Here is a 19,638-nt window from a genome sequence, read left to right as displayed (position 1 = left end):
TTAATATCCTCTGATACTCCATGTCCCGTTCCTTTAAGTCCCTTTCAGCTGTCCTTTCCTTTTCTGCTTTCAATTCCAACTCTTTTAATCTTTCCTGGCTATGCAGTTGCATCTCCATTTTCCGGAGCTCCATATTTCCTTTTTCTTCTGGTAACCAATCCAATGCTACCTCTTCCCATTTTCTCTCTCCCACTAAATATTCTACCACCAACGTCTGAATCTCTGCCTTTTTCATATTAACGTGGACCTCCAAGTTACAGTATTTGGCCAACGTCCTAAGTTCCAATCTTTTTAATGCCTGGAACTTCGCCTCGTTAGGGGACGTCACAAAATTTTCCACGTCAAACACAATTGTGACAATTAGTTAGCAAGCCTGTTAACCTTCACACAAAAATTGTCAAATTTGGGAATGTCAAATTTGGGAATGTTAGGGAATGTCAAATTTGGAAATGTTAGGGAATTCAATCCCGGACGAGAATGTTGGGGAATTCAATACCGGATGACGAACCCCCAATTTCTGTTACGAATTACCTTCCAAACTCTGGTTACGGTGCCCCTCAGAGACTCGAGTGGGAACACGGCAGAAAGATTTGTTATTTTGAGTGTTCTAATAAACCATGGTAAAATCACACCAATGCAATTGCAGAGCAAAACAAGTAACAACAACAAAACAACTCTCACATACACAATAATAACACTCTTAAAGAAAGTACAATGAAAGTATCACTTGTATCAAATGAGCAATACCTATGATGGTACCATCATTCCCCAATGCTTTCAAAGCAATAAACTCACGATACGCCAAACGTGAGTAGAATGTAACAATCCCAAAGTCCCTGCACGAATCCCAAAGTGGGGTGAAGGTTGAAGTCATGCAGAACAACGAGAACTGGCAGGTTTCAGCACGGCGGCGGACGAGGCGTTACGTCGATATGGGAATTGACCCGATATGGAAACCAAGGGCGATCAACACAATGATGTCAATATGGGAATCCCCAATGACCAAACAAGATGCACCAAGCGGACGGCCTCTTTGAGGACAAAATGGCGAATGAGCCTGTAATGGAGATTCTTGCTTTCCCTCAAACAATAACTCACGCTTGGTAATAAAACCTGAGATGCAGGTTTAATTGCAATCACAATATAGGACGACGTCACAGGCGATCCCTTTCATGGGAAGCCTCAACTCATTCGCGACCAATATTTAAAAAATCCGCTCGCATCCTCGATGCGATTCACAGCTCTCTTCTCCTCATTGCCGTCTCCTCCTCTCTCCTCTTCCGGTTCTTTGCCGCGTTTTCCTTTTTCCTTCACAAACATTTATTTTTACCTTTTACTGAAGTCATCTCTGTAATGAAATTGTGTCTAAGTTGAACCCAGGTGTTATGATGTCTCCAACCACTGAGAGGCTTCTATAAGAACGCGGACGAACATCGCTCCGATACATTCCTGTGACATTTATTCTGTGTGATAGTGTATACTCGAATGGTGCGTATATCTATATGTTCCAGGCTTGCTTGCCCTAATTGCTAATTGATTGCTACTTCCATGATTACGGAATACTAATACAAAGCTTGATGATTTCTTACAGGTGTTGTCAGAGATCGAAACTGAATTAAACCTACTATTGGGACAATGTTGTAGATCTTGATTTCTCACAACAATTAATTCAGTTTCCTCTCTTTGTCCCGAACGAGTACGACATGGCTCATAAGCTGATCCAAGTTCCAGTCTTCGGCGCGGACCCCCAGGCGATGGACGCGGCCATGCAGCTGACACATTGGCTGAAGATCTTGGCTAATCAATTCAATTCCCAGGAGGGGATCACTGCTGACACGAAGCTCGCAGTGCTGCAATCCAAGGTGCACCATATGGTATATATGCCCATTGAACAGTGCGCGACGTACGATGCTGCTGTGGCCAAGCTGAAACGTATCTACATTAAAAGACGAAGCGTGGTCTACTCCAGACATTTGTTTGCGTCTCGTCGACAACAGCCCACGGAGACCTTAGACCAATTCGCTCAAGACCTCCGACGGCTACTGAAGGACAGTACCCCTGCGGTACGCACCCATGAACAAGTCTGTGATGACCTTGTCCGCGATGCTTTTGTCTCAGGTTTAAGATCGCCGGTCGTCAGACAAAGACTACTTGAAGAACCCGACTTGACCCTAGAAGAAGCCCTTCGGTTATCTCACGTGTACACCGAAGCGCGGGAACAATCCGACGCGTATGAACGCCCATACGTCACGGCGGGGATATCTCGACAGACACGACCAGAGAGAGCTACCGCCGAGCTCGAGGATGCAGCACCTGCACCTCCGCCGGAATCGGGGACAAAGGACACTCTCGAGGATCCCGATCTGGGATTGACGGCGGCAGCTGCTGCCGGACCCAAGCCAGGAAGTAGCGCTAAGTGCTATTTCTGCGGGAACCGGAACCATCTCAGGTCAGTTTGTCCGGCTAAGGAAGCAAAGTGTCATTTGTGCGCAAAGACGGGTCACATTGCAAAAGTTTGTCGAGCGTCACGAGGCCGGCGAGCTCGCTCGACGCTGAATGTGCTTATTTCCGCGCCCGCGGTACGAACGGCGCACGGCGTGCCTCGCACGACCTTGATTGGGATTGCCCCTCTCCGTGGGCCCCGAGCTGAGAGCTTGACCTTGATGAGACTCGCCGCGCCGACTAAACAAGTGTCGCAATCATTTCAGTACGCGGCACGACCGTCCTTGACAGGAATTCTTTCGACGCCCAGCCAACTTCCGGGATCGGCCACCCGATCGGTGAACGCTGGCTTCGAAACTCCGTGCGTGGCACGAGCGCCCTCCGGAGGCGGCACGATCGACCTACGATCTACTTTGACTACACGAAAGGCGAACGCTGGCTTCGAAATTCCACGCGTGGCACGAGCGCCCTCCGGAGGCGGCATGATCGACCTACAATCTACTCTGACTGCACGAAAGCTGGGATCTTCGCGCGTGGCACGAGCGCCCTCTGGAGGCGGCAAGACTGGCCGACAAGCAAATTCAACGGCACGAAAGACATTAGCTGGCATCGGATCCACACGCGAGGCTCGAGCACCTCCCCTCGACGATTCGACATCTACAGGGCCATCTGGCCTGTCCCGCGCGATTATCCCACTCATGATTGAAGGAATTTTTGCAAATGCTTTAATTGACACAGGAGCCACTGATAGTTATGTTGATTTTCGACTTGTACAGAGACATGGATGGCCGATTCTTGGGACAAGATGCAGAATCTTCATGGCCTCTCAGGGGCTATGGCTTAGCACAAAGGGGGAATGTCGACTGAAGCTTGTAATTAAGGGTCAAATGTTTCCGGATGTGCATTTAATGGTCTTACCAGCATTATGTGCAGAAGTTTTGTTCGGACATGATTTTCTCCAGCGACATGGGTGCTTGGAAATGGAATTTGGTGGTACTGATACTCTTGCTGTGTGTGCTCTTGCAGGGATGGAAATTGAGCCACTGTCGCTGTTTCCCAATATGACCACAGGCTGTACACCTGTTGCGGTTAAATCGCGACGCTACTCACGAGCTGACACGCAATTCATTGCGGAAGAGACTGCGCATCTACTAAAGGAAGGTATCATAGAACCTAGTCGATCGCCTTGGCGGGCCCAAGTTCTGGTGGTACGGACCGAATCACATCGCAAACGCATGGTAATCGACTATTCGCAGACGATTAATTGGTTTACTCAATTGGATGCCTTCCCACTCCCGGGAATGGACTCCCTGGTTCGACAGGTGGCACAGTACTCGGTCTATAGCACTCTCGATCTACGTAGTGGGTATCATCAGATCCCCATCTCCGCGGCGGATCGCATCTATACTGCGTTCGAATCAGGCCAGAGGTTGTACCAGTTCACCCGGCTACCTTTCGGGGTCACGAATGGGGTTGTGTTTTCAAAGGGCTATGGACGACCTCATCGCTAAGGAAAACTTAACCGATGTCTTTGTTTATCTGGATAATCTCACGGTTTGCGGGTATGACAAAGAACATCATGATGCTATTCTGAAGTGCTTCCTCGAGGTCGCGCATAGGTATTGCTTGACTATGAATGAGGCTAAATGTCGCTACTCTGCTCGCACGATAGATCTCCTGGGGTACACCGTGACCCACGGCTCTGTCGCTCTGGATAAGGAGCGTCTGCGACCCTTGCTCGACATGGCCCCGCCCTGCGATCGTGCTTCAGTGAAGCGTGCTCTCGGGCTGTTTGCTCATTATTCCAAGTGGGTTCAAAAATTTTCCGCGAAGCTCCGCCAACTTGTGGATTGCGATGCGTTCCCCATGAGTCTCGCTGCCAAGGCCGCTTTTCATGGCCTTAAGTCTGACATCGCTGGCACCGCTGTGTCGACGATTGACGAAAATAAATCCTTTGTTTTGGAAAGCGATGCGTCGGATCATGCGATAGCTGCGACACTCTCTCAGGGGGGGGGGCGCCGTGTGGCCTTCTTTTCAAGGACTCTCTCCTCCGCGGAACTGAGACATTCGTCTGTCGAAAAGGAGGCGTATGCCATCGTCCAGTCGATCAGGCGTTGGCGTCCCTATTTGCTCGGACGATGTTTCCAAATTATCACGGATCAACAGAGCGTTGCATTTATGTATGACACGCAGCATGCTCAACGCATTAAGAATGAGAAAATCACTCGCTGGCGGATCGAGCTCGCCGATTTCTGCTACACAATCAAATACAGCCCAGGGCGGGATAACCTTGTTGCCGATGCTTTATCGCGGCCGGCGATGTGTGCAGGCCTCACCTCTTTTGAGGACCTGCGCATTCTTCATGACACCTTGTGCCATCCCGGCGTGACACGTTTCGCTCATTATGCGCGCAGTCGTAACTTGCCCTATTCCGTTGAGGATATTCGTCAGCTCTGTCGCACTTGTTCCGTATGCGCTGAACTCAAACGTCGCTTCTACAACCCTCCTATGAGCACGCTAGTCCAAGCCACTAGGCCGTGGAAGAGATTGGCGATGGATTTCAAAGGACCACTGCCGGCGTCACCGGCTTCGAGTAATTCTCGTTATCTACTCACGATCGTGATGAGTTCTCTAGATTCCCTTTTGCTTTCCCGTGCGGAGATATGTCTGCTGCTACGGTTATCCGGTGCCTGCAGATCTTGTTTTCTATGTTTGGGAATCAGGCCTATGTGCACACCGATCGTGGCGCGGTGTTCTTGTCCCAGGATGTGAGGAACTTCTTGCTCCAGCATAATGTCGCTTCTAGCTATACTACTCTGTATAGGCCACAGGCGAATGGACAGGTGGAACGCTTTAATGGCATTATATGGAGGGCCGTTACTCTGAGTCTTGAGTCCTGCGGCCTAGGACTAGACAAATGGGCTTGGTCACTACCCGGGGCATTAAGCTCGATCAGGACTTAATTGTGTACTGCTACCAATCAAACTCCCCACGAACGGATGTTTCGTTACCCGAGGCGTTCGGGTAGTACCCGACCTTTACCGGGTTGGCTTGCTGAGCTGGGGCCGGCTTTTCTCAAATGTGCAGTTCGTATGAGTAAATATGACCAGCTGGTGGATAAGGTGCAGGTTCTCCAAGCTAACCCCGAGCACGCTCGTGTGTTGTTGCCCAATGGACGGGAGTCGACGGTCTCAGTACGCCACCTGGCCCCATGCGGGGAAGTTGACGAACCAGCTTACTATTCCGTTGATCCGCCCGTTGATCCGCCTATGGAGTATCTGCCGGCTTCCTCATCGCTACATGCACCCGATCCGGCTGGCCCTGTGGGGCCACCGCCATCACCCGATTTAGGCGGCTGCTCTGACGCGGTCTTGGGGATGTAGTACCCGGTAGTTACCGGACCCGCGCCGGGAGAGAGATTCGCTGCCCCTGACCGCTATGGTTGGGTCTGACTGACATGGACTGGCAACTGCTGCTCACTGATATTACTCTGCTACTATGTGCTGCTAGCTTGATTTCTGCCTTAGCGGAAGTGTAGTTTTAACGGCGGGGAGAATGTAATGAAAGTGTCTAAGTTGAACCCAGGTGTTATGCTGTCACCAACCACTGAGAGGCTTCTATAAGAATGCGGACGAACATCGCTCCGATACATTCCTGTGACATTTATTCTGTGTGATAGTGTATACTCGAATGGTGCGTATATCTCGATGTTCCAGGCATGCTTGCACTAATTGCTAATTGATTGCTACTTCCATGATTACGGAATACTAATACAAAGCTTGATGATTTCTTACAGGTGTTGTCAGAGATTGAAACTGAATTAAACCTACTATTGGGACAATGTTGTAGATCTCCATTTCACACAACAATTTTAACAACAATATTACCTGAAATTAAAATCCTACAAGTATATAATAACAAAGGCGGAAGTGACGGATCCGTAACAATATATAATATGGCAAACTGCTTTTGCCTGTATACACATGTCCTTTTAGTTTTATATACTCTTTACAAACTGCCTGATCGTTTCTTTCTCCATTAGTTAGACAATAGTGTGTAAATAGTGGATGGGAGTTTTGCCCTGCTGTTTTGCTAAGGTTAAGATTAGTCAACGTCCCGCTGACGGTATCGCTCGGGCCGTGCTGATTGCACAAGAGTGGGGCATTGAGAAGCGCAGGCATTATCTGTGGGGATTAATTTGCCGGGGAGGTAACGCGGGATTTGGATGCAAGGACCCTACCTAAATTTATCGTCTTGGACAATATCTGTGGTTGCTTAGCGACTCATCGTGTCACGGAGTTATCTGTGGCCTGTCGGCTTCAGGATCAAAGGTCTGGAAGCGGGTCCGAGAAGCCCCATGTGACTCAGCTGCCAAACCCATAACAATATATTGTTACGTTTGTAGGGGGTAGGCAATACCTTAGTCCAGGTAGAATGCATAGGTGGCGTGCTCCGACTGTCGTGAAGAAGAAGAAACCCCATATAATTCGGAAATTTGTGTGGACCGTATGTCGTGAAAGAGCTTGTATCTTCGTCCCCATGAGAGGGGTGGGGTATGTTAATTAGCGAGGGATTATGGGTAAATTAATCCCCTGTATGTAATGCCTCTGTAAGCTTTTCCTGTGTTCCTTATGACACCGCACTACACACCATAGCCAAGCCAAGCAATCAACACCATAATTAATAACGCTAAATAAAAACCAACCAGAAACCAGGCATCGAACACTACCGCTGGTGCCGCAGACGCTACATCACCACCTCAATCAGGCAGGGCCATGGAGCCACGCCTAGAAGAGCAGTGATTGTCCGGCATTTGATTGGCACAAGGACTGGTAAGCTGGGACTCACTGATAGGAGCGGACACGTATACGTCGTGGGATGACGTCAGAGCCTCAAGTACAAAATAATTGGAACGGCGGACATTTTTTCGGACAATTGGAATCGGCGGACAAAGCCAGGAGTGAGTGGACGCGCGGCGAGGCCTAGTTCGTGCCAACGAGTGCATTTTCCCACCAAGGACGCGAGTGGGTTTAGACGATTCCTGACGAGATGCACGAGCCGATTTGAGATAAGTGCCACACAAACACATATTTGTTTTTACATTTATTTTTCCCATTGTGTGTATTTTGGTCTGTAATGTCTGTAATATTAGGAATATAGTTTTATCGTGAATTATTTTGTGACCGGCATTTTCTTTAATAAATCCGATATTTTTGTACATTTTAATTCCGTGTCGGTTTGAGTTGAATTATTGCAGGGTCGAGGACGGCGGGTGGAAGCCGTCCAGGTAAGTTCATCATCCTCCTTTCCCTCGCGTGTAACGAAGGTCCGTCATTGAATTGAATGCCTCAGAGTTAAAGCTCGTTTTGTCATCTGTGTCACCCTGAGGTGCTCTCTACAGGGTAGTCACATGACAATATTTTATGTATATTTTTTGAGATTTGACGTTGGGTTTTTCTATATCACGGGACATTGTTTGAGATGAGAACCTTATAAACAGGCCAGGTTTTCTCAATTTTTATTACCTCGGCCACTGAAGGTGCGCGGAGGTTATGTTTTCACTCCTATCTGTCTGTCTGTTTGGCTGTTTGTCTGTGAACAGGATATCTCAAAAAATTGTGCACGGATTCGAAAGAAACCTGGTGGACAGGTTGGGTATGTGACAAGGACGAAATGATTCGATTTTGGTGAAGATCCGGATCTGCATCCGCCCATTAGAATTTTAAAAGTGATTCTTTACCATTGGGAGTTGGAGACTAAAACGATGTATAGCACGACTATTCAAAACGTTATGGAAATGTCACGACAAAACTTGGTGGATGAGTTAGTTTGGCGACAAGAACAAGCAGGTTTTGATTTTGGTTCAGGTCCGAATCCAGATCCGGCCTATCAGTGGATTCAAACCATAACCTGTTCAGCCTGGCGGACGTATGTGCTCTACCGAGTGTCGTTCTAGCTTCCACTGCTATTCTTGATCTTTATTCATTTTCCATCATTTTATCCCACAGTTTTCTATAATATTCAACTTTTTTCTCAACTTTTCAAATTCTGTATTTCTGCCATGAGAAACAGAAATCAAAGGGATATTTGTGATTCAACGATTGTCAGATAGCGCTGAAGTCCCCTGTCCTTCCGCCTTTCCTTCCCTACAATCCCAGCTCTCCCACAGCAATGGAAAGAATACATAAATACGATCATTGCCGGAAATGTAATTTCATTTGCTTCCTCATGCATGTGAGACCTGGACACCCGTCCTGCAATAGTGAAGTAGTGAAGCATCTGCTGCTTTCCAACTGCCTGAACTAAAAGCCACCTTGAGTATTTTAAAGGAGCTAAAATGGCAGCCTCTGGTGAGGAATTGTCACCAACGACTGCAAGATAAAAGTTTGCTTTCCAGAAAGCATCTCAAGTGCTGGGGGCCTTTGGAATGCTGTTGCTTGCAAATGGCCTTGAGAAACGTGACCATCACTTGGACGCACATTGGTGTCACGGATTATTTAGGATGAACACGTTGCTATAGCATAGTGAAGGACCATTTGAATATAGTAACCCTTATACCTCTGAAGAACAGCGGGAACACTTCCACAACACAACGTGATCCACTGCAAAACAATCCTGCTGCCATATTCCCCAAATGAGGCAAAAAGCTGCCCTGATCCTAGGGAAGAATGTACTTCATCCATCCAAGGCAATGCTCTGTAATATTTACATCACCAACTAATATTACATCAATTTTACCACTTTTCGCCATCAAGTGCAATCCACGAAACATCTGGCAATATTGTCAGAGTGATCAGGTTTCATTTTAGAGGACTTTCAGAATTGGGAACAGCTTACACTTTTATTTTAGGGAGTATTGAGATACAGATATATAAATAAAACTCGAACGGCACTCAGTAGAGTATTACACCTGGTTGGCCATATCACTCAATGGAGAAGAATCATTTAAAAATTTATACTAGCTGGATCCGGATCCAGATCTTCACCAAAATTGAATCGATTCGTCCTTGTCAGACACACAACATGTCCAAGAAATGTCGTCCAAATGCATCCATAACTTTTTGAGATATCCTGCTATGTATCGTTTTTGGCCCTAAATCCCAATGGTGAAGAATTACTTAGAAAATTAAATAATTCTCATATCCGAATCCATATTCAGATCTTCACCAAAATCGAATCTGTTTGTGCTTGTCAGACACCCATCCGGTTCACCAAGTTTCGTCCAAATCCGTCCACAACTTATTGAGATATCCTGCTATGTATCGTTTTGGCCCTATATCCCAATGGTGCAGAATCTCTTAAAAGATTCTAGTAGCCGGATCCGAATCCGGATCTTCACCAACATCTAATCATTTTGTCCTTGTCACATACGCTACATCTCTGCCAAATTTCGTCCGAATCCGTCCACAACTGTTTGAGATATTTTGCTCACAAACGGACAGATAAACACACAGACAGATGGACAGACAGGGGTGAAAACATAACCTGCATCCACCTTTGGTGGCGGAGGTAATTATATTGTGTTATCTTATCTATTACTGGGAAAAGTACCCATCGCCAGTGATGGGAAAAGTTAGTTAATATTTCAATTTTAATTATTTCATTCACTTTAACGAGATTAATTGTGTTGCACTCTTGGTTTCACTCAGAGCCAAAGCTCTGAGATATTTGTACGTATACCGCCCACTACTAAATGGTGGTGCAACATCAGGCGATGGAGGTTGGATTTGTCTAAAAAGCGTGTGGAATATCCTGCTTGTGAAATACAATTTGGCATCAACATTACTCATGCCTGTTCTCTCGTCATTCCAATGGTAATTGTTGAGCTTTTCAAATGCAGAATGGGAAACAGTCGCCGTAAACGGGAGACACGAACACACGGACAGACACGACGGTTCACAATATTTGAAAGGTGACTTCCGTTTCAAGGAACTTCAACACAGACAGAGACCATTCGGTCTGGCAAGCCTGTACAATGGTTGCCAACCTACGGCAGTCCCTTTGTACACAGTGCCTTCACAAAGTACTTTTGACTTTTTCACATTTTGTTGTGTTACAACCTGAATTTAAAATGGATTAAATTGAGATTTCTTTTTGTAACTGATCTACACATACAGTCACGTGAAAAAGTAAGTACACCCCATGTAAAGTTTTGACTTTTTCAACATATTTCAACGTACAGCTATTTGATCTTCATTTCAACAATAATGATGGATAAAGGTGATATAATACAACAAATATCATGAAACATTTACATTTTGTAGTCCATTTTATAATTTAAATAAACATAAATGCAAATTTCGCAAGTGGAAAAAGTAAGTACACCCTTGGCTCTAATAGGTGGTATTGCCCCCTTTGGCAGAAACAACCTCAAGTCGGCGTTTCTTATAACTGTCTACCAGTCTCTGACATTGACTGGGAGAAATTTTTGCTCACTCCTCCGTGCAGAATTCTTTCAGCTGTGTGATGTTTGAGGGGTTTCTTGCATGCACAACTCGTTTCAAATCCCCCCACAACATCTCGATGGGATTTAGATCCGGGCTTTGACTTGGCCATTACAGAACCCTCCATTTCTTTCTTTTCAGCCATTCCTTGGTGGATTTACTGGTATGTTTAGGGTCATTGTCATGTTGCATGGTCCACCTTCGGTTGAGCTTCAACTTTCCAACAGATGGCCTCACATTATCCTCAAGCACCCTCTGGTACAATGAATAATTCATAGTGGATTCTATGATGGTGAGCTGCCCAGGCCCTGATGCAGCAAAGCTGCCCCAAACCATAATATTTACACCACCATGCTTTACAGTTGGTATCAGGTTCTTGTGGTCAAATGCTGTCTTTGGTTTTCGCCAAACATGTCTTCTGGTACTGTGGCCAAATAGCTCTACCTTTGACTCATCTGTCCAGAGCACATTGTTCCCGAAGTGCTGGTCTTTGCCTCGGTGTTCATTGGCAAACTTTAGTCTTGCCCTGATGTTCTTTCTGGACAGCAAAGGTTTCCTCCTGGCACACCTCCCATGTCGATCAAATTTGTGCAGGCTCTTGCTAATGGTAGACTCGTGCACTTTGACATCAACAGTGGCAAGAGCTACCTGTAGGTCCCGTGATGACATTCTGGGGTTCTTAGAGACTTCTTTCAGCATCTTGTGGTCTGCTCTCGGGCTGAACTTGCTGGGCCAGCCTGGCCTGAACAAGTTGGCAGTTGTTTGGAATCTTCTCCACTTGTAGATGATCTTCCGGACAGTCGAATGAATGATTTCAAATTGTTTGGAGATCTTTCTAAATCCCTTCCCAGACTCGTAGGCATCTATAACCTTCTTTCTGAAGGCCTCAGAGAGCTCTTTAGATCTAGGTATGGTGATGCCGCACACTTCAACAACAAAGAGCAAACCAAACTAAATGTCTGAGGTTTAAATAAGACAGCTTCCTCCAAGATCCTCTCTGACGATGTTCTAATCATTTGCACCTGAGCTGGTGCACCTGATTCTAATTTTAGGTATTTGAAGTAGTGACAAATTTAGGGGCGGCGTACTTACTTTTTCCACATGCGAAATTTGCATTTATGTTTATTTAAATGATACAATGGACCACAAAATGTGAATGTTTCATGATATTTGTTATATTATATCACCTTTATCTATCAATATTGTTGAAATGAAGATCAAATAGTTGTATGTTGAAATATGTTGAAAAAGTCAAAACTTTACATGGGGTGTACTTACTTTTTCATGTGACTGTAATACCCCATAATGCCAAAATGGAATTTATAAAATTAATTTTTACAAACTAATTAAAAATGAAAAGCTGAAATGTCTTGAGTCGATAAGTATTCATCCTCTTTGCTATGACAATCCAAATTGAGCTCAAGTTCCTTCCCCTCCCCTCTCTCTTCCTCTTTGCCTTCTCCTCCCCTCTCTCTCTGTCTTCCTCTCTCCATTTCCCTTCCCCTCCCCTCTATATATTCCTCTCTCCCTTCCCTTCCCCTCCCCTCTCTCCTTTTCTCTCTCCCTCCCCTCCCCTCTGTCTTCCTCTTTCCCTTCCCCTACCTTCCCCTTACCCCCTCCCTTCCCCCCCCCCTTCCCCTTCCCCCCTTCCCCTCCACCATCCCCTCTCTCTTCCCCTCCCTCCTCCATCTCTCCCCTTCCTCCCTCCTCCATCCCCTTTCACCATTCCCCCTCTCTCCCCTGTCTCCATATGTCCATGCTCTCTCCTTTTTAATGTTGAGTGTATGCCTATTCTGTCACAAAGCATTGGTGCGGCCGATGCAGCTTCCTCAACAAAGGTTATACTTATACTGGGTGGTTTCTCATTACCTTCCCAGTAGTAGGTGAGGGCAGGAATGGGAAATTTGTTTCGATTGTCGGCGATAGCTCGCCTACTAATTGCCTAATGCCAACAGGCGGGATTCCCAGTTCAATGTCCATCCGAGGGACGGCACACACATCCCATTGATGAATCGCTGTGCCTCTGAAACACCAGGATGACAGTACATAGCTGGGTCGGAATTCGAACCCAGGCCTGAGGGCTTTTTGAGACGAGTGTGCGTACCTCGAGGCCATCATGTCAGCCTTGTGGGTAGAATCTGGCACTAAAATCCATCCAACAATATCGTTTAAAGTGCAGGCCAATGAAATAAAAGCTTTCACAATGAAAGGATGTGGAAAAATGCCATGAAAAATTGTTGCTTTGAAATAAGAGATGTATGAAAGTTAAAATGGTAAAAAATATTCAACATTTGAGCTCTTGTGCTTCAATGTTGACTTGTGGCCGAACAATGGGAGCGGCGGATTGCTCAAAAACCCACAGTGCCCATAGATTGCTCAAAATCCCACACTGGCCATAGATTGCTCAAAATCCCACACTGGCCAGGGATTGCTCAAAATCCCACACTGGCCATGGATTGCTCAAAATCCCACACTGGCCATGGATTGCTCAAAATCCCACACTGGCCATGGATTGCTCAAAATTTCACACTGGCCATGGATTTCTCAAAATCCCACACTGGCCATGGATTGCTCAAAATCCCACACTGGCCATGGATTGCTCAAAATCCCACACTGGCCATGGATTGCTCAAAATCCCACACTGGCCATGGATTGCTCAAAATCCCACACTGGCCATGGATTGCTCAAAATTCCACACTGGCCATGGATTGCTCAAAATCCCACACTGGCCATGGATTGCTCAAAATCCCACACTGGCCATGGCTTGCTCAAAATCCCACACTGGCCATGGATTGTTCAAAATCCCACACTGGCCATGGCTTGCTCAAAATCCCACACTGGCCATGGATTGATCAAAATCCCACACTGGCCAGTGGCCATGGATTGCTCAAAATCCCACACTGGCCATGGATTGCTCAAAATCCCACACTGGCCATGGATTGCTCAAAATCCCACTGGCCATGGATTGCTCAAAATCCCACACTGGCCATGGATTGCTCAAAATCCCACACTGGCCATGGATTGCTCAAAATCCCACACTGGCCATGGATTGCTCAAAATCCCACACTGGCCATGGATTGCTCAATATCCCACATTGCCCATGGATTGCTCAAAATCCGACACTGGCCATGGATTGCTCAAAATCCCATACTGGCCATGGATTGCTCAAAATCCCACACTGGCCATGGATTGCTCAAAATCCCACACTGGCCATGGATTGCTCAAAATCCCACACTGGCCATGGATTGCTCAAAATCCCACACTGGCCATTGATTGCTCAAAATCCCACACTGGCCATGGATTGCTCAAAATCCCACACTGGCCATGGATTGCCCAATATCCCACACTGGCCTTAGATTGCTCAAAATCCCACACTGGCCATGGATTGCTCAAAATCCCACACTGGCCATAGATTGCTCAAAATCCCACACTGGCCATAGATTGCTCAAAATCCCACACTGGCCATGGATTGCTCAAAATCCCACACTGGCCATGGATTGCTCAAAATCCCACACTGGCCATGGATTGCTCAAAATCCCACACTGGCCATCGATTGCTCAAAATCCCACACTGGCCATGGATTGCTCAAAATCCCACACTGGCTATGGATTGCTCAAAATCCCACACTGGCCATGGATTGCTCAAAATCCCACACTGGCCATGGATTGCTCAAAATTTCACACTGGCCATGGATTGCTCAAAATTCCACACTGGCCATGGATTGCTCAAAATCCCACACTGGCCATGGATTGCTCAAAATCCCACACTGGCCATGGATTGCTCAAAATCCCACACTGGCCATGGATTGCTAAAAATCCCACACTGGCCATGGATTGCTCAAAATCCCACACTGGCCATGGATTGCTCAAAATCCCACACTGGCCATGGATTGCTCAAAATCCCACACTGGCCATGGATTGCTCAAAATCCCACACTGGCCATGGATTGCTCAAAATCCCACACTGGCCATGGATTGCTCAAAATCCCCCACTGGCCATGGATTGCTCAAAATCCCACACTGGCCATGGATTGCTCAAAATCCCACACTGGCCATGGATTGCTCAAAATCCCACACTGGCCATGGATTGCTCAAAATCCCACTGGCCATGGATTGCTCAAAATCCCACACTGGCCATGGATTGCTCAAAATCCCACACTGGCCATGGATTGCTCAAAATCCCACACTGGCCATGGATTGCTCAAAATCCCACACTGGCCATGGATTGCTCAAAATCCCACACTGGCCATGGATTGCTCAAAATCCCACACTGGCCATGGATTGCTCAAAATCCCACACTGGCCATGGATTGCTCAAAATCCCACACTGGCCATGGATTGCTCAAAATCCCCCACTGGCCATGGATTGCTCAAAATCCCACACTGGCCATGGATTGCTCAAAATCCCACACTGGCCATGGATTGCTCAAAATCCCACACTGGCCATGGATTGCTCAAAATCCCACACTGGCCATGGATTGCTCAAAATCCCACACTGGCCATGGATTGCTCAAAATCCCCCACTGGCCATGGATTGCTCAAAATCCCACACTGGCCATGGATTGCTCAAAATCCCACACTGGCCATGGATTGCTCAAAATCCCACATTGGCCATGGATTGCTCAAAATCCCACACTGGCCATGGATTGCTCAAAATCCCACACTGGCCATGGATTGCTCAAAATCCCACACTGGCCATGGATTGCTCAAAATCCCACACTGGCCATGGATTGCTCAAAATCCCACACTGGCCATGGATTGCTCAAAATCCCACACTGGCCATGGATTGCTCAAAATCCCACACTGGCCATGGATTGCTCAAAATCCCACACTGGCCATGGATTGCTCAAAATCCCACACTGGCCATGGATTGCTCAAAATCCCACACTGGCCATCGATTGCTCAATATCCCACACTAGCCATAGATTGCTCAATATCCCACACTGGCCATAGATTGCTCAAAATCCCACACTGGCCATGGATTTTTACAATGAATGTCATAGGAAATTGAATTCATCTGTGTAATGAGATTGTCGAAGCAATATAAATCCACTTCCTATCTAATAGCATGTACTGTGTTACTGAAAGTATTCAGACTATGAGGAAATGCCATTCATGTTTGGCAGGGAAATATTGTTAGAGTTGGTTCTCTTTTGTTCGAGTGAGCCAATGTCAGTACTCCTTTGGAAACCGACACACAACATGAATATCCATGTTGTGAGGGTTATTTCTTGCGAAAATCGAAGATTTTTTCAAGTCCTGTACATTGGTTGGTTACGTGTTTGTATGTATGTCAATCACCTACAGGTCACATTTTTAACCCGATCTTCAAGAAACTTCATCACCTGTTAGAGTTGGTCAAAAGCAAGAAGCCTATTGTTTTTGATGTCATAAGGTCACCATCGGCCAAAGGTCGACAACCTTGTCAAATTTCTAAAAGCCTCAATTTTCATCTGATTAACTTGAAATTTGAAGACTATTTTCATATTACGTCACATAATTCATCACCAAGTATTTTGAGGTGAAAAGGTCAACATAGGCCACATTTCTAAAATTGTCAATTTTCAACCGATTGACTTGAAATTTGAAGAGGATTTGCATGTTGTCATTTAATTCAACCACAATTTATTTTTGATGTCAACATCGGCCAAAATGTCAACATAGGTCAAAGGTCAACAACCCAGGTGTAATTTATGACATCCTCATTTTTCATCCAATTGACTTTAAATTTGAACCCGATCCAACGGGTTCGTCAATTTCTCACCTGAAATGAGAACGTTTTTGGAGTGTTGGTAGATATGGGAATTCAGCATTAAAAAATTCAATGAACAGATACTGCAGTGGGTGGAGCCGGTAACCTTAGCAACGTCGTTCTATTCCACCAGCTAAGATTTCCAATCCATGTTTGTTGTACCTCCAAAGTACTGCTGAGGAGCGAGCATGAAATAGTGGAAACTTGGCTGGGAAACGGATTTAGACACGTTTTGGGCCTACCAGCTGATGGAAGATCACCAAAGTTTTTTTTCATGCCGACAATTTGATCTTTTGCAACAGTTTGCATTTGGGCTCCCACCCTTGCATAGCACAGGTATCTCGCTAGTATACTATAAGTGAGCCATTTGTGTATGTGTGCATCACCATTTTTCTCAGAGATGGCTGAACGGGGCTTCGTCAAATTTTAAGAGGTTCATCGGTAAGTGCCAGGGACAGTTTTAGACAAATATAAATTTTTTCAAAAAAAGGTTAGATTTTTTTTTGATTTTTAAAAAGTCGCCCTATTGTGCCTACACCTTTGTAGCTATGTGAAAGGTAATGTTAAATGATACCTCTCCCCATTCCATAGTGGATGTGGGGAAGTGTGTTAATCCCTGACAAAAAACAACTGGGCAACACCAGGTACCCCAAAAACTGAGTACCCCTACCACCGGATACTGCATCCAGGATGACACCAGATTGTACTGGGTAAAAGCAAGAGATAATGTTCCACGTGGCCGGTGGCACTTATTGCTCCTGGTAATGTACAGGAAGGGTTGTATGGGACACATTACTGGTGCTTTCTCCACTCAAAATATGGAATCGAGCAATAACTATAATGCAGTGCTTTCAGAAAGTATTCGCACCCCATGACTTTTTCACATTTTGTTGTGTAACAGCCTGAATTCAATTTTTTTTTTTTTGTATACAGAATCGAGGCTCGTGAAAGAGCTAACATTTATCACAAAAAAACAAATCAAACAGACAAACAAAATATATAAAAAGAGGGAGCGGTAGACAAGATGGGGAGAGAAGGGGAAGCACACAAACACAACATTTGAGAGCAGGGACATCGAGAGATGTGTGGGAGGGGGAGGGCTTGGGGGGAGGAGGCGTGGGAAGGGGGAGGGGGGTGGGAGAAGTATAAAACACAAGGACACCAAGGACTTCCAGGAAAGAAGTTGGTATTTCAAAAAAGTGGATTTGGGGTGAAATTAGTGGGGGTAGAAAAGATCAAGGTTTTGGATGGGGGAAGATAAGAGATAGTGGTGAACAGCTGTTTTAAAGACCTGGAGGGAGGAGTGGGATTGAAGAGAGTGAGGGAGTTTGTTCCAGAGGCGGGAGAAAAGAGGAATGAAGGAGTGAAGGCTCTAATTTCCTGTTTGGCATTGAGGACCTCCATCCATTGTTGAGACAGCAGAAGCAGCATGTCCAGAGTAAAGTGACCTGGTCTGAAACCAAATTGATGATCAGAGATCAAGCCATTGGAGAAGAGGAAAGATTTCATATCCGAAGCAATAATGGATTCCATGACTTTGCTGATAATTGGGAGAAGGCTGATTGGTCTGTAGTTGCTAGGATCTGTTTTTGCACCTTTTTGTGTAAAGCGGTGATGTTGGCTGATTTCCAAGTAGATGGCAGTTGACCTTGAGCAAAAGAGATGGTGAAGAGAACAGAGAGAGGGAGTGAAAGAGTGGAAGAACAGGATTGTAGGACCCGTTGGCTGATGCCGTCAGGTCCAGTTGCAGAATCAGAGTCGAGGGTTGACAGAAACTTTCCCACCTTGTCAGGAGGAAAGGGCACAGAGTCCAGGAGCAGCTGGGTACGATTGGGTACGGTGGGTACAGAGAGGGAGGATGGGTTTGGGACACACGATTTAGAGGCAAACACAGAGTTGAGGCATTCAGCTTTTTCACGTGCGGAGTCAGCTGTGTAGCCGTTTGAGGTAAGGGAGGGGATGGAGGGGGAACAAACACCAGAAACAGATTTGACCAGACGCCAGCAGGATTTGGAAGAGGGAGACAGATAAGAGAGTTCAGTCTTGAGAACGGAGAGATATTGTTTCCTGGCTCTCCTGAGGGTGGACACACACTTGTTTCGGGCTTTGTGAAAGGAAATGAGATTTCCTTCCGTTGGATTTGCTTTCCAGGAGACAAAGGCAAGTTGTTTCTGGGCAACAGCCTCACCACAATATTCCGTGTACAATGGATGGGAGGAAAAGTATGACAACTGAAGACGAGATGGGATAAATCTGTGCATGAGAGAGAGCAATTTACTTTGGAAAAATTCCCAGTATGAGTTGATGTCAGAGGCGGTAGAGATGGGAGACCAGTCCAGATGATTGATGGCTGCTTGAAGACCGTGCCAGTTGGTCTGAGTGAATTGCCAGACTCGTCGACGCTGAGGAGGCTCTCTGAGAATGGTCAGAGAGATGTCCCCTTTAACAAGCACATGATCAGATGAGCCGATTGGAGCAGAAGAAGAGCAGCAGACATTTTCAGGGAAGTTAGTCATAACCAAGTCCAGAAGAGAAGATGCTCCGTTGACTGAGATCCAGGTCGGGAAATTGACAGATTGTGTCAGTCCCAGTGAGTCGCAGAAGTCCTTTGCTGAGGAGCCATGGCTGGTGAGAGAGGTACCCACACCCAGCCAACTGGCATGGTGACAATTGAAATCACCACATATGAGGAAGAGAGATTTGGGATGAGTTGATAGAAGTTGGTCCATATTATCAGACAGCGAGATGTAGATGGAGTCATCACTGTTTGGTGGACGGTACAACACACATATGAACAAAAGGTGGGAGCGAAGGGGAAGCCTTAGCCAGAGGTATTCCTGGGGGTGAGGTGGAGAGAGGGCAGTGCAGGGCGAGTGAGGAAGATAATTTTTGATAAAGATAACAACCCCACCTCCAGGACGAGGCTCAGGTCTATCATACCGGAGGAGGGAGTAACCCGGGAGAGATACTAAGGAATCAGAGACATCATGAAGGAGGAAAGTT

This window comes from Myxine glutinosa, chromosome 11 (assembly GCF_964187855.1).
Source record: "Myxine glutinosa chromosome 11, kmMyxGlut1.1, whole genome shotgun sequence".
NCBI classification, from domain to species: domain Eukaryota; kingdom Metazoa; phylum Chordata; class Myxini; order Myxiniformes; family Myxinidae; genus Myxine; species Myxine glutinosa.
Note: the sequence above shows the minus strand (reverse complement) of the source record.